Source organism: Hyperoodon ampullatus, assembly GCF_949752795.1.
Source record: "Hyperoodon ampullatus genome assembly, chromosome: 4".
NCBI lineage: Eukaryota > Metazoa > Chordata > Mammalia > Artiodactyla > Ziphiidae > Hyperoodon > Hyperoodon ampullatus.
In genome coordinates, this window is record NC_136917.1 from 51,473,453 (window position 1) to 51,488,380 (window position 14,928).

Genomic DNA, 14,928 nt, shown 5'->3' on the forward strand with positions numbered 1-14,928 from the left:
CAGTTTTGTTTGTCTTCTCAAAGAACAAGCTTTTAGTTTTATTGTTCTTTGCTGTTGTTTCCTTCATTTCTTTTTCATTTACTTCTTTATGATTTCTTTCCTTCTGTTAACTTTGGGGGTTTTCTGTTCTTCTTTCTCTAATTGCTTTAGGTGTAAGTTTAGATTGTTTATTTGAGATGTTTCTTGTTTCCTTGAGGTAGGATTTTATTGCTCTAAACTTCCCTCTTAGAGCTGCTTTTGCTGCATCCCATAGGTTTTGGGTCATTGTGTTTTCATTGTCATTTCTTTCTAGGTATTTTTTTCATTTCCTCTTTGATTTCTTCAGTGATCTCTTGGTTATTTAGTAGTGTATTGTTTAGCCTCCATGTGTTTGTATGTTTTACAGATTTTTTTTTCCTGTAATTGATATCTAGTCTCATGGCGTTGTGGTTTGAAAAGATACTTGATGCGATTTCATTTTTCTTAAATTTTCCAAGGCTTGATTTGTGACCCAGGATATGATATATCCTGGAGAATGTTCCATTAGCACTTGAGAAGAAAGTGTATTCTGTTGTTTTTGGGTGGAATGTCCTGTAAATATCAGTTCAGTTCATATTGTTTAATGTATCATTTAAAGCTTGTGTTTTCCTTACTTATTGTCATTTTGGATGATCTGTCCATTGCTGAAAGTGGGGTGTTAAAGTCCCCTACTATGATTGTGTTACTGTCGATTTCCCCTTTTATGGCTTTTAGCATTTGCCTTATGTATTGAGGTGCTCCTATGTTGCGTGCATAAGTATTTACAATTGTTATATCTTCTTCTTGAATTGATCCCTTGATCATTATGTAGTGTCCTTCTTTGTCTCTTCTAATAGTCTTTATTTTAAAGTCTATTTTGTCTGATATGAGAATTGCTACTCCAGCTTTCTTTTGATTTCCATTTGCATGGAATATCTTTTTCCATCCCCTCACTTTCAGTCTGTATGTGTCCCTAGGTCTGAAGTAGGTCTCCTGTAGACAGCATTTTTATGGGTCTTGTTTTTGTATCCATTCAGCCAGTGTATGTCTTTTGGTTGGAGCATTTAATACATTTACATTTAAGGTAATTATCGCTATGTATGTTCCTATTACCATTTTCTTAATTGTTTTGGGTTTGTTATTGTAGGTCTTTTCCTCTCTTGTGTTTCCTGCCTAGAGAAGTTCCTTTAGCATTTGTTGTAAAGCTGTTTTGGTGGTGCTGAATTCTCTTAACTTTTGCTTGTCTTTAAAGGTTTTAATTTCTCCATTGAATCTGAATGAGATACTTGCTGGGTAGAGTAATCTTGGTTGTAGGTTTTCTCCTTTCATCACTTTAAATATGTCCTGCCACTCCCTTCTGGCTTGCAGAGTTTCTGCTGAAAGATCAGCTGTTAACCTTATGGGGATCCCTTGTATGTTATTTGTTGTTTTTCCCTTGCTGCTTTTAATATTTTTTCTTTGTGTTTAATCTTTGGTAGTTTGATTAATATATGTCTTGGCGCATTTTTCCTTGGATTTATCCTGTATGGGACTCTGTGCTTCCTGGACTTGATTAACTATTTCCTTTCCCATATTAGAGAAGTTTTCAACTATAATCTCTTCAAATATTTTCTCAGTCCCTTTCTTTTTCACTTCTTCGGGGACCCCTATAATTCTAATGTTGGTGCGTTTAATGTTGTCCCAGAAGTCTCTGAGACTGTCCTGAATTCTTTTCATTCTTTTTTCTTTATTCTGCTCTGCGCTAGTTATTTCCACTATTTTATCTTCCAGGTCACTTATACATTCTTCTGTCTCAGTTATTCTGCTATTGATTCCTTCTAGAGAATTTTAAATTTCATTTATTGTGTTGTTCATCATTGTTTGTTTGCTCTTTAGTCCTTTTAGGTCCCTGTTAAACATTTCTTGTATTTTCTCCATTCTATTTCCAAGGTTTTGGATCATCTTTACTGTCTTTACTCTGAATTCTTTTTCAGGTAGACTGCCTATTTCCTCGTCATTCGTTTAGTCTGGTGGGTTTTTACCTTGCTATGTGTTTCTCTGTCTTCTCATTTTGCTTAACTTACTGTATTTGGGGTCTCCTTTTCGCAGGCTTCAGGTTCATAGTTCCCGTTGTTTTTGGTGTCTGCCCCCAGTGGCTAAGTTTGGTTCAGTGGGTTGTGTAGGCTTCCTGGTGGAGGGGACTAGTGCCTGTGTTCTGGTGGATGAGGTTGGCTCTTGTCTTTCTGCTGGGCAGGACTGCATCTGTTGGTGTGTTTTGGGGTGTCTGTGACCTTATTATGATTTTAGGCAGCCTCTCTGCTAAAAGGTTGGGTTGTGTTCCTGTCTTGCTAGTTGTTTGGCATAGGATGTCCAGCACTGTATCTTGCTGGTCATTGAGTGGAGCTGGGTCTTAGCATTGAGATGGAGATCTCTGGGAAAGCTTTCACTCTTTGATATTATGTGGAGCCAGGAGGTCTCTGGTGGACTAATATCCTGAACTCAGCTCTCCCACCTCAGAGGCACAGGCCTGACACCTGGCCAGAGCACCAAGACCCTGTCAGCCACATGGCTCAGAAGAAAAGGGAGAAAAAAAAGAAAGAAAGAAAGAAAAAATAAAATAAAATAAAATAAAGTTATTAAAATAAAAAATAATTATTAAAAATAAAAAAGTAATTTAAAAAAAGAAATAAAAAAGAAAGATAGAAGAGAGCAGCTAAACCAAAAAACAAATCCACCGATGATAACAAGCGCTAAAAACTATACTAAAAAAACCCAAAAAACAAACAAACAAAAAACGGACAGGCAGAACCCTAGGACAAATGGTAAAAGCCAAGCTATACATACAAAATCACGCAAAGAAGCATACACATGCACACTCACAAAAAGAGAAAAAAGAAAAACATATATATATCATTGCTCCCAAAGTCCACTGCCTCAACTTTGGGATGATTCGTTGTCTATTCAGGTATTCCACAGATGTAGGGTACGTCACGTTGATTGTGGAGATTTAATCCGCTGCTCCTGAGGCTGCTGGAAGAGATTTCCCTTTCTCTTCTTTGTTCGCACAGCTCCTGGGGTTCAGCTTTGGATTTGACCCTGCCTCTGCATGTAGGTCGTGTGAGGGTGTCTGTTTTTCGCTCAGACAGGACGAGGTTAAAGTAGCAGCTGATTAGGGGGCTCTGGCTCACTCAGGCCGGGGGGAAGGAGGGGTTTGGAATGCGGGGTGAACCTGTGGTGGGAGAGGCCAGCGTAACATTGCAACAGACTGAGGCACGCCTTGTGTTCTCCCAGGGAAGTTAATCCTGGATCACGGGACCCTGGCAGTGGCGGGCTGCACAGGCTCCCGGGGGGGAGGTGTGCATAGTGACCTGTGCTTGTACACAGGCTTCTTGGTGGCTGCAGCAGCAGCCTTAGCATTTCATGTCCGTCTCTGGTGCCCGCGCTGGTAGCCGTGGTTCGCACCCATCTCTGGAGCTCGTTTAGGCGGTGCTCTGAATCCTCTCTCCTGGTGCACCCTGAAACAATGGTCTCTTGCCTCCTAGGCAGGTCCAGACTTTTTCCTGGACTCCCTCCTGGCTAGCTGTGGTGCACCAGCCCCCTTTCATGCAGCCAACCCCAGTCCTCTCCCTGGGATCTGAGCTCTGAAGCCCGAGCCTCAGCTCCTGGCCCCCACCTCTCCCAGCGGGTGAGCAGACAAACCTCTCGGGCTGGTGAGTGCTGGTTGGCACCGATCCTCTGTGTTGGAATCTCTCTGCTTTGCCCTCTGCACCCCTGTTGCTTCGCTCTCCTCCATGGCTCCAAAGCTTCCCCCCGTCCACCCCTGTCTCTACCAGGGAAGATCCTTCCTAGTGTGTGGTAACTTTTCCTCCTTCACCTCCCAGAGGTGCAGGTCCCACCCATATTCTTTTGTCTCTGTTTTTTCTTTTTTCTTTTGCCCTACCTAGGTACGTGGGGGAGTTTCTTGCCTTTTGGGAGGTCTGAGGTCTTCTGCCAGTGTTCAGTAGGTATTCTGTAGGAGCTGTTCCACATGTAGATGTATTTCTGATGTATTTGTGGGGAGGAAGGTGATCTCCACGTCTTACTCTTCTGCCATCTTGAAGGTCTCGCTCCCCTTATGTTCTGACTCATGAATATTACTTACCTTGCTTTCAATGAGAATCGAGTGGCAAAAAAAATCAAGTTCAATTCTTTGAGTAGAACTTAGGGTTCTGTTATTTTGGTTGTTGGTTAAAGTTTGACAATCAACCAAAGCTTCTTTGACAACCAACTGAACAGAGACTGGAGTTGATTCCCCCCCCGCCACCACCGCCATGCCATGGAGGATAAGCAACTTACCAAGGATGGTATGACAGAATGGAAAACGCTGAGACTTTAGAGATGCTCGAACAGGCTGACAATAACAAATCACAGGGACATGACATGGGGCCTTAGGTGACACTTGAACTAGATCTCAAAGGATGGATATGATTTCTTTAAATTTTTTTATTTTTACACAATTTTTAAAGGTTACTTTCCATTTACTGTTATTACAAGATATTGGTTATATTCCCCATGTTGTACAGTACATCCTTGAGCCTATCTTATGCCCAATAGTTTGTACCTTTTAATCTCTTACCCCTGTATTGCCCCTCTCCCCTTTCCTCTCCCCAATGGTAATCACGAGTTTGCTCTCTATGTCTGTGAGTCTGCTTCTTTTTTGTTGTATTCACTAGTCTGTTGTATTTTTTAGATTCCACATATAAGTGAAATCATACAGTATTTGTCTTTCTCTCTCTGACTGATTTCACTTAGCATAATGCCCTCAAAATCCACGCATACTGCTGTGAATGGCAAAATTTAGTTCTTTTTATGGCTGCATAGTATTCCAGTGTATATATATACCACATCTTCTTTAAGGATGGATATGATTTTGATATGGAAAAGCAGGGAAGCCCATTCTAGGTGAATAAATAGCCTCATGAGTGCAGAAAGGCAATGGGTTTACACAGTATGTTGACAAACAGCAGGAAGCCCTATTTGGTGAGGACAATTTGTCAGCCATGGCAGATGTGAGGCTGGAAAGAGATCCCAGCATGAAGGTATCTGAATAGTCACGAGGGAGCCTGCATTTCCTCGTTGGAAAACCTCTCCCTTCACTTCCCTGGGCTCTCTAAAGAAACTAGATCTCTGCCCCCAAATCTGTAAATTGGGAGCCCTAATTTATTACAAAATTTCACAAGTATTTACTGCATTTACAGAAGCTGTGACTTCCTTATTGGGAGGCAGTGACTGTCAGTCTCCCCTTTATACAAATATTTGTGTCCCACAGCATGAATGGGAGGATTCTTGGACTCTCAGAATTACCATTTATTTTTTCATTGATGTTCACTGTATAATGAATATCAATCCAAAAGGTTTGTCTTGCTTTTTCTAAAGACTTTCATTTAAGATGCGGCATTTCGTTTTGCTAACCTTACAGACCATGTCTTTGGAATAACGGAAATGCAAATCCACAAGGGACAAATTAGAAAATCATGAACAAGTTATATGACTTGATAAATTATATGAAGCCTTGGTGGGGGGGAAAGTTTCTTCTCAGGTCTCAAAGAAGTCAGGGTAAACCTAATCAGAAGGGAACCTTCAGAGATGATTAAACCAAGAGGCATTTGCTGATGATACTGACTGCTTACAGTATTCAGCCCACACTTTGTGCTTTATGTGTGTTATCTCAATCAGTTACTATAAATCTATGTGATCAGTATTATTATCTTTGACTTTGCAGCTAAGGAAAACAGAAGCCCAGAGAGGTTTAGCAATTTCCCCAAGGTTACACAGCTTATAAATGGCAGAGCATAGGAATACAGGCATGAACACCTTCAGCTTGGCTCCAGAACACCTTCTCTTTACCACCACCTCTCCTGCCTCTCTGTTTAGTGAAATGTTAGAGCTTGAAGGGCCCTTGAAGTCATAGAGCTCAGTGGTTCTCTGCCTGTGGCCCTTGGCCAAGTGAGATTAGAATCAAATGAATTCACCTTAGGTACGAAATGTCAAGGGACATTAAAAAACTCAGTAATCAAATAAATAATATTTTAACATAATATTTTTTTAAAATCAAAATTATTGCATAAACTTACGATGAATAAAATATCAAAGTTTAAATAAAAACAGGATCTCTGTCCAAAACAAATAATGGATCCCTCTGGGATTCTCTCTCTCTGTTAATGGCACCTCAGCCTGGCACCTCGAGCAGCATCCATATCACCTGGGAGGATTTTAGTAATTCAGATTTCCAGGTGCCACCCCAGGCCTATTCAGTCACATGCTCTGAGTGCGGGGCCCAGTAATCTGTGTTTGACCCAGGCCCCCAGATGCTGCTGCTGTGAGTTCAAGTTTCAGAACCACTGGTCTAGTCCAATGCCTTCATTTGACAGATATGAGAAAGTTGCTTGTTAGTGGCAGAGCTTGTGACTTCTCTGTGAGTTTAGGGTCCTTTCTAGTCTACTAGACTGCTCCCCCTTCCCTTGACCAGGTATGGTTGACTACTTCCTAATCTGTTCTGTCTTATTTGCCAGAATTTCTATATGTTTCTAGGAGGCAAATCAATTTGCAACTGAAGATCATGGCATTCTCTGTTGATGATGACATATGATCAGACAGAGAAGAAGCCACATAGGTCCCCTGGGAGATTGCTTAGAGCAGTGGTTGTCAACCATGGTGGCATATTAGAATCAGCCTAGGAGCTTGGGGAAAAGTACCAATGCCCAGACCTCACCCCAACCAAGTAAACCAGAATCTCTGGTGGCAGGGCTTGAGTACTAGTATTTTTTTTTAACTTTTAGGTGATTGTAATGTACATCCAGGGTTGAGAACTACTGGGTTGGAAAATGTGGGAGGAGCCAAGCCTGGTCTAAGGCGATGTTTACTGTCACTGTTCACTGACCATAAACTGGACATCATCCTAACCATCTCCCTTGTTCTCACCCTCTACATCCCTCCACTCCGGAATCCTGTCCACATTAACACACACCTAGCTCCTCAGTTCATCCAATTCTCCATCCTGATCGCCATCATTCCGGATCAACCCGCCATTGTCTCTGCCATCGGAACTGTACTTTCCATTTGCCCTCGGGCACTTCTTCAGCCTATGCCCCATCCTAGAAGCAGAGAAATCATTTGAAAATAATGGTCTGACAACATAAGTTGCTCCCTCTCCAACTTTAAACTTTTTCATGGCCTTCCATTGTTCTTAGGATAAGACAGCCTTCTTAATACACCTGCCACGGTCCTGGTGGTCTTAGGCAGCCCACCTCGCCCCAGACTCTGTGCTTCAGCCCTTCTTGTCTATAAATTGGTCACATTCTTGCTACATGCTGTTCCCTCTGCCAGGAATGCCCTTTCCTCTCTTCTTTCCCTTGCTAACCACTAAACATTTAGATCTCAGTTGTGGTTGTACATCGCAGGGAAACCTTCCTGACCTCTCTGAGGAGGGAAAATCCTCCTGTCATAATTTTCGTAATTGTGGTTTTCCTTAAAGAACAAGGAGAGGGGGATTGAAATTTACCCGGGACAAGCCCTGTCATCAGTTCTTATAGCACCTTCTGCGTCTCCTTCATAACATAAATAACAGCTGCAATTTTACATTTATTCGTGTGGCCATTTTATTCACATATTTATCCTGCAGTAGACTTGGTGAGGACACGGGCCATGTCTTCTTTGGTGTACCATTGAGTCCACAGCACTAGCTCTTGCTGGGAACACAGCAGGTATTCAATCAACATTTGGTCAAAGAATGAATGGGTGAATGCCTAGAAACTACGGCAACCCCAAATGAGTCATTTCATGGGCCCGATGGATTGCATAGGAAAGGGCTCAGAACCAGAGATTAATTTTTAATCTAGGCTCTGATTCTTTCAAGCCCCATTACCAGTGAAAAGGCCTTTGACTTCTTGGCTTCATTCTTTTTCAGCACAGCGTCAGGGGGCTTCGAGCTAGGCTTTGCTGTATCTCTCAGGGTCAGTGGGCGATGGGGGAAGAAATGGGGAAGACCGAAGGAGCGAGTGGAATGGACTCTCTTTCTATCTATTTCTGGGTAACATTTAGTTTGAAGGAAGAGTTTCAAGCCTAAAAGAAAAAATAGTTCAAAAACCACTGTGCTAGAAGGTGCCTACAAGCCCATCTGGCTGACATTTCTGTGACAAGAAGTCTTGACTCACACAAAGTTCAGAGGAGACTGAATGGCTGCCACAGTCAGGTTTCTGTTTTTGTCTAGAAGGCTGCACATAGGCATGCAAATCCAGGTGGGCTTTTCTTTTCAGGAAGACAAACACCTTGGGGAAATGAAGCCAGCCGGCATAGTCTGGCGCATCTGCTTAAGCCAAACATGGGTGACAGGCATAAAGATTGAGTCACTCCCACTGCCTGGGCTGGCAATTTAACAGGCTGCCCAGATTGTTGGGCTCAGTGAAGGGTGTTTACCGAGAGCACATTCCTAGACAGGTGGCTCGGCGTCAAAGATGCAAAGTGCAAAGATGATTGGAACCCTTGCATTTTCATTGCATCCACCTCTATCCCGATCCTGAAAGGGCCTCTCCCAGGTAAAGATCCCCTCCCTTCTCCCTGTCTTGAGGGAAAAACACAATACAACAAAAACAAATTTTCGTTTTGTGTTAATTAAAAAGTCTGCCCCAGGAATATGATAGAATTTCCCCGAGGCCTTTGAATCTAGTATGCAATGTGAAAAGGGAATTAAAGCTATTTTCTTCAGTAATGGGCCTTGCCTGGAGCCCTGGGGGGCAGGGAAGGAGGAGGGAAGGAGGAGGAGGGGGGAAGAGAAGGGAGAGAGGTTGGAGGAAGGGAGGAAATCTGCCTCCCTCCCCATTTCCCTAGAGTGCAACCCAATTATCTGATTTGCATTTGGGGGTTACGTTTAGATTCCATTTAAATCAAAGGTTACAGAGCTTTAAGAAAGAAAAAGAGTCGGTCTTGGAACGCACACTTTGAGATGATGCAAATAAAAACTCAGCACTTACTTACATTAATTACCTGAATTTTTTAGACTTAAGGCTCCTGGGTAATTTCTTTCTTTATCCATAGAGATGTTGCTAGGTTTCACAAAAGTGTCTACTTAATTCACAAAACTTAAATTCCATCCATTCTAAAATTTTTACCACGTTATATTACTGGGTCTGCCTTCAGCTCAAAATAATGAAACGAGGTGTAGTAATGCCTTTTCCTTTTTTCTCTCCGTCTTTCAATTCATCGGTTCTCCAATGTTAGCATGCACCACAATCTCCTGCAGGCTTGTCAAATCAAGGATAGCTGGGTCCACCCCAGAGTTTCTGATTTCGTTGGTTGGGAAGAGTCTGAGAATTTGCATTTCTAATGAGTTTCTAGGTGATACTGATGCTGCTGGTCCAGGGTCTACACATCGAGAGCCTCATTTTAATTCAAAAGGGTACTGGAAATGGAGCTGTCCGAACATGTAAGGCCGAGGTGCAAGGCCACCTGCGTGCCAGTGCCCCTGCTTGCTCAGTCTTATGCCCCAGGGCACATCTGGAGGACTGACTGCCTTAAGCAGAAGGTGGTCGTGTTTGATACCCTCGTTTATGCGGAGTCATCTGTGGCTACAGCTGGTCGACACAAGTGTCTTCACCAGGAACCAGAATAGGGAGTAGCTACATGACAGGATCTGTGAATCAGAAAAGCTCCCCTAAAAATAAGTTACCCCTTCCTTTCCAGACCTGCCTCTGGCTGCTGCTTGAAATATGGCTCTTACTCCTAAGTTTCTTCGGGAGGCCCTGTGCCTTGTTGAAATACCAATATCTAATGGGAAGATGAGGATGCCCTGAAATCTTAACCACCGAGTATGTTTGGTCCTGGTGGAAGACGTAAATTGGAAAAAAAAACTTTAGAGGTGGATGCAATGCTGGGTTTCAGACTTCCAACTTTAAAAGGCAAAGTGGAAGTTCAAAGAGGTTATTTTTCCTAAAGTCATAAAGCCAGGCCGCCGAAAGAATGGGGGGAAAAGTTGTCTCTGCCAAAAAAGGGCAGACCTGGATGGGGAGCAGGTTGGGGGGGGGGGGGGGTCCAGGAGGGTCTAAGAGAATGAGGGCTTGTGGGGAAGTAGAGTGAGGGGGAGGAGACAGTGAGGCGGGATGGAAAGTGGATCTCTCCTGAATTTCCTCTCTATCAATGACACCATCAACTTGGCCTCAAACTGGAAATGTCAGGGTCAACTTGGACTTGTCTTTCAATGTCCTCATGTCTTACCAGCAGTCTCGTCCTTTTCATAACCTCCCCTACTGCTGGAGTCCAGGCCCTCTGTGCTGCTAGAGCCTCCTAATTCATCTTTACGCTGTCAATGAAATCAACCTTTTAGACAGCCACCAGAGCTCTCTGAGCAAACAGTGCTCCCACTTGGGAGGTCTTCAGTAGCTGCCTAGAGCCAATAGGCATCAATCCTATCTTCTCAGTATAGCACTCAAGTTGTCCATTTCCTGAATCTGCATTTTCACTTTGGTATCCTTATGTACTCTTCCATGCAAACTCTGTCCTAGCTATACCACATGACTTAGAGCTCCCTGAACATACCCTATACTTCCATACTCTGTGCTTAAACTAATCCCTGCGACTATGTCTTCCCACAGCCCAAATTCTCCCCATCATTTAAGGTCATGCTCAGACTCTCCTTCGCAAAGCCTTCCCTAGTCTACCAGTTAGAGTTGATTTCTCCCTCTTTGATGATCTGGTAGCATTTTTGTTTGTGAATCTGTCATGGACCTAGCTTAACTCTATTCATTGTGAGGACTTCTTAGGAGCATACCGGCACACACATCCTCCTATCCTTGGTCCTGAAAAAGAGATAAAGGTAGGAGGGGTTGTTTATTGACTCCCAGGATTTCAATGACTCCTGCCCAACACTTACCAAAATCATCATAGAAAGTTTTCATTTTTTATTGTGATGAAAGTGTTGAGATTAAAAAAAAATTTATTGGAGTAGAGTTGCTTTATAGTGTTGTTTTAGTTTCTACTGTACAGCAAAGTGAATCAGGTATACGTATACATATATCCCCTCTTTTTTGGATTTCCTTCCCATTTAGGCCCCCACAGAGCACTGAGTAGAGTTCCCTGTGTTATACAGTAGGTTCATATTAGTTATCTATTTTATACATAGTATCAATATTGTGTATATGTCAGAACAAATTGAAACACAACATATATTTCACAATTGATATTGCTGACTTTATGAGTGTAGGACAGTTCTATCCATCCAACAGTAACAAATTATTCTTGCTGCATCTCAAAAGTTCAGAGGAGGAAATCTTGCCCTCCTGTGCCCCTGCCCATCCCATGTTATGCTCATGATCCCGACGTCGCCCCTAGTCTGGCTTTAGATCTGTCATCTTGGGTGTGCTTTCTCTCTCCTGTCTCTTGGAGCTCACAGTCTTGCTCCCTAGAATGGAGACTGCATTAGCATTTTCCTCTGAGTCCCCAGTAGATGATCACTCACATGTAGTAGCTACTCAGGAAATGTGGAGTTGAACTTGTAGGAAGGCAGGTAGGTGGATACCAAAGACAACCTTTATTTCCTTTCCACTTCTTGGTAGAGTATCACTATTTGCCTCAGTGAACTGGGAAGTGCCCAAGCCATGTCTGAATTCAAATGTACACATTCAGCCTTAGAGAATTCTTTCTCAGAATGCAGAGCCCATCTCTGGTTATACGCGTAGTTACAATGCCTACTTCCTTGGGGTTCCAGCCTCAGTAGAGAGTGTGGCGTTTTCTATGGACTGATCATCCAGTCCTTCATGCAACAGGTAATGATTGACATTACTATGTGTTAGAAACTAGGCCAAGTACCAGGGATACAATAATGAAAAAGGCATGCCCTCCTCTTATTTAGTGTTAATATAAATACTGATTACTGTGGAAGCATATTGATGAGAAGTAGAACCCAGTATGAAGATTCAGAAAAGCCTTTCTGAAGAAGTGACATATAAGTGGGGATGTGAAAAGTGCGCAGGAGACAGCCAGCAGAAGACGGAGGATAGTGTATTCTGTGCAAAGGGAACAGGATTGTGGAAACATGAGACGTAAGAGAGTGTGGTGACTTAAATCACTGAGATACTATTGCCTCTAGGAAGTCTCCCCTGGTCCTCCCAGTCTTGAAACGGAAGTCCCTCTTACACATTCCCAAGCATCATCACTTCCATCAGCACAACCCTTATCACTTTGCATTATTATTATCTATTCACTTGTTGATTTTTCCCACTAAGTAATAAAACCCACACAAGAGCAAATATTATGTCTGTCTTGACCATTACTGCATCTCTTGCAACATTTATGGAGGTCAATTTGGCAATATCTGTTAAAATAACTGAACTTACCTTTTGACTCAGCAGTTTTATTTCTAGGGATCTACCTGATAGGTTTACTTTTATGTGTGCAAAATATACAAGATTATTCATCATGATGTTGTTTATTTTAGCAAAAGATTAGAAATAACTTTGCACATTAGTAGGGGACTTCTTAATGAATTATGGGAGTCCTTTCAATTGAAAATTTGCAATTGGAAAAAGAAAAACTTCCAACGTATATTGTTAAGTTAAAAAAAAATTCAGGATGCCCTGGTGTGGATAATATGTTACCATGTACTTCAAGAGAGGGGGACATATGTAATGTTTTCTTCGATGTGCATAAAATACATCTGGAAGGGTAGACAAGCAACTAGAAAATATCATCTGCCTCCAAGAAAGAGGAGTGGAGTAGGCAGAAGTGAGAGAGAGATTTCTCTGGGCAATTTATGGTATATTTTGAATTTTGAAAGATGTGGATGTATTATCTACTATACTGCCAATCTAAGATGCCGTGGATTACAAGATACAGCATTCTTTCACTTACAACTAGAACAAAAAGCTTCCATTTACCTATAAAACTCCACTGATTATAAAATAAATCCTGATTTTAAGATGTGCATCTTTAGAAGCAATAAATATACAATTTTTAAATATGCACATTAGAAACAATAAAATATGCCTTCAAAATAAAATGTTTTCAAGAAATAGCCATTTGTGGGCTTCCCTGGTGGTGCAGTGGTTGAGAGTCTGCCTGCTGATACAGGGGACCTGGGTTCGTGCCCCGGTCTGGGAAGATCCCACATGCCGTGAAGCGGCTGGGCCCGTGAGCCATGGCCACTGGGCCTGCATGTCCGGAGCCTGTGCTTCTCAACGGGAGAGGCCACAACAGTGAGAGGCCCACATTCCGCAAAAAAAAAAAAAAAAAAAAAAAAGCTATTTGTTTTTATATGTATAGAAAATGTCTGTAGGAGTATGTGCCAAACAGTTACAGCCATTATTTCTAGGTAGTCGAATAGAGGCTATTACTTTTCTTTGTATTTTCTGTATTTTCTAAACGTTCTACAAGGATAAAGCATTACTTTTATGGTCAGAAGAGAATGTTAGTAAATGCAGTGTGACCATAAGTTTTAAGGGGGCAACTTCAGTCACCTTGTTTGTGGTGAGAAAGTTTTTAAGAAGTTGACCTTGACAGTGATAGGCCTCAAGTTCCCCAACTCCACACCCTGCCTAACAGTCTCCCTTGTAAATTCCTCCTCCTGTGACTTAAATGTTCATTTCCCCAGAATCTGTCCTTCTCCTCTTCTCTTCGTAGGCTTCGCAGGCTCTTCTCTTCTTTGAAACAGAAGCAGCCCAATATTACAGTTCAAGGTGTAGGCTCTGGTGCCGGATGGACCCGTTTCAAATCTGGGCTCTGCCTCTTATTAGACAGCCTCTCCAGGCCTCAATTTTTGCATCCACAAAATGGGGATAATACATAAGAGAGTGGTTGTAATGATTAAGAGTGGGTATATGTGAAGGGGGTGCTGGCAGAGTAAATGGCCTGTCAGTTCTAGGTATTCTGACTTGTCGCTGGATGGTCTCATCCACACACAAGGCATTGGTTACAATCTGTTTGCTGATGACTCCGAAATTTATTTTTCAACCCAGATCTGTGTCCTGGGCTTCAGGCCTCAGGCTTCCTGGATATTGCCACTTGGACGTCCCACACATGTAACCTACCTAAAACTGAACTCATCACCCCTCAAGCCAATGACCTGTTCTTCCTTCATTGTCTCCTACTTCCAGCCATCTCCTGGGTTGCTTTTGTCAGAAACCTCAGTGTCAGTCTTCACTTCATTTTCCTTAACACAACCTCTACCACCACGGAACACGCACACACACGTGCACACACACACACACACTCACACACACTTTATCCAGCAGGTACAACCTCTAAAACTCTTAATTCCATCTGTTCTTCTCCATCCCTGTTGCCATGACCAGCATGCATGCAACCTTCATCTCTCTCTTAGGTTGTGGCAGAATCTTCTAGTCTTGCCCCCATCCTATCTCTTTCTCATACTGCAGGAAGAATGATCTTTCTAACGAGAAATCTAATCAAGGTGTCCTCGTCTATATAAGCTGTCAATGAGTTCCCACTAACCTTAGAACAAGCTCTTTTCATATGGGTTGTATGGGCTGGCTCTGTATTCTTTCTTTCCCCCAACCTATTTCATGTCACTGTGAACAAGTACTTGATTCCATCCATAATGAAATACCGTATATTTCTAAAGGGCTCTGCGGTCTGGTTTCACTCAAGACCTTTGCACAAGTTGCATCCTCCATCTGGAACCCACTCTGCACCCTTCACATAGCTAATACTTACTTTCCTTCAGGTCTCAGATTAGATGACTTTGCCTCAGAAAGCATCCCCCAACCCCAATTCTTGTCTGGTTCTGCCTTCCAAATGCTCCTGCAGCACCTGTTACTTCTCATAAAGGATTTTGCAATCTTTGCTAGTTTTTCCCCAAACCACCTGTACACTTCTTTTATTTTTTAATACAATTTTTAAAAGGTTACTTTCCATTTACAGTTATTACAAAATATTGGCTATATTCCCCCATGTTGTATGATACAT

At 42.4% G+C, this 14,928-nt stretch overlaps 1 protein-coding gene across 3 annotated transcripts in view; it reads left to right on the top strand.

Moving 5' to 3' along the window:
• The window catches only part of PPP2R2B (protein phosphatase 2 regulatory subunit Bbeta), a gene marked incomplete at both ends in the record, with an annotated part of 453,825 nt that overhangs the window by 59,736 nt on the left and 379,161 nt on the right, over positions 1–14,928 (top strand). The gene's annotated exons all lie outside the window — the stretch shown is intronic.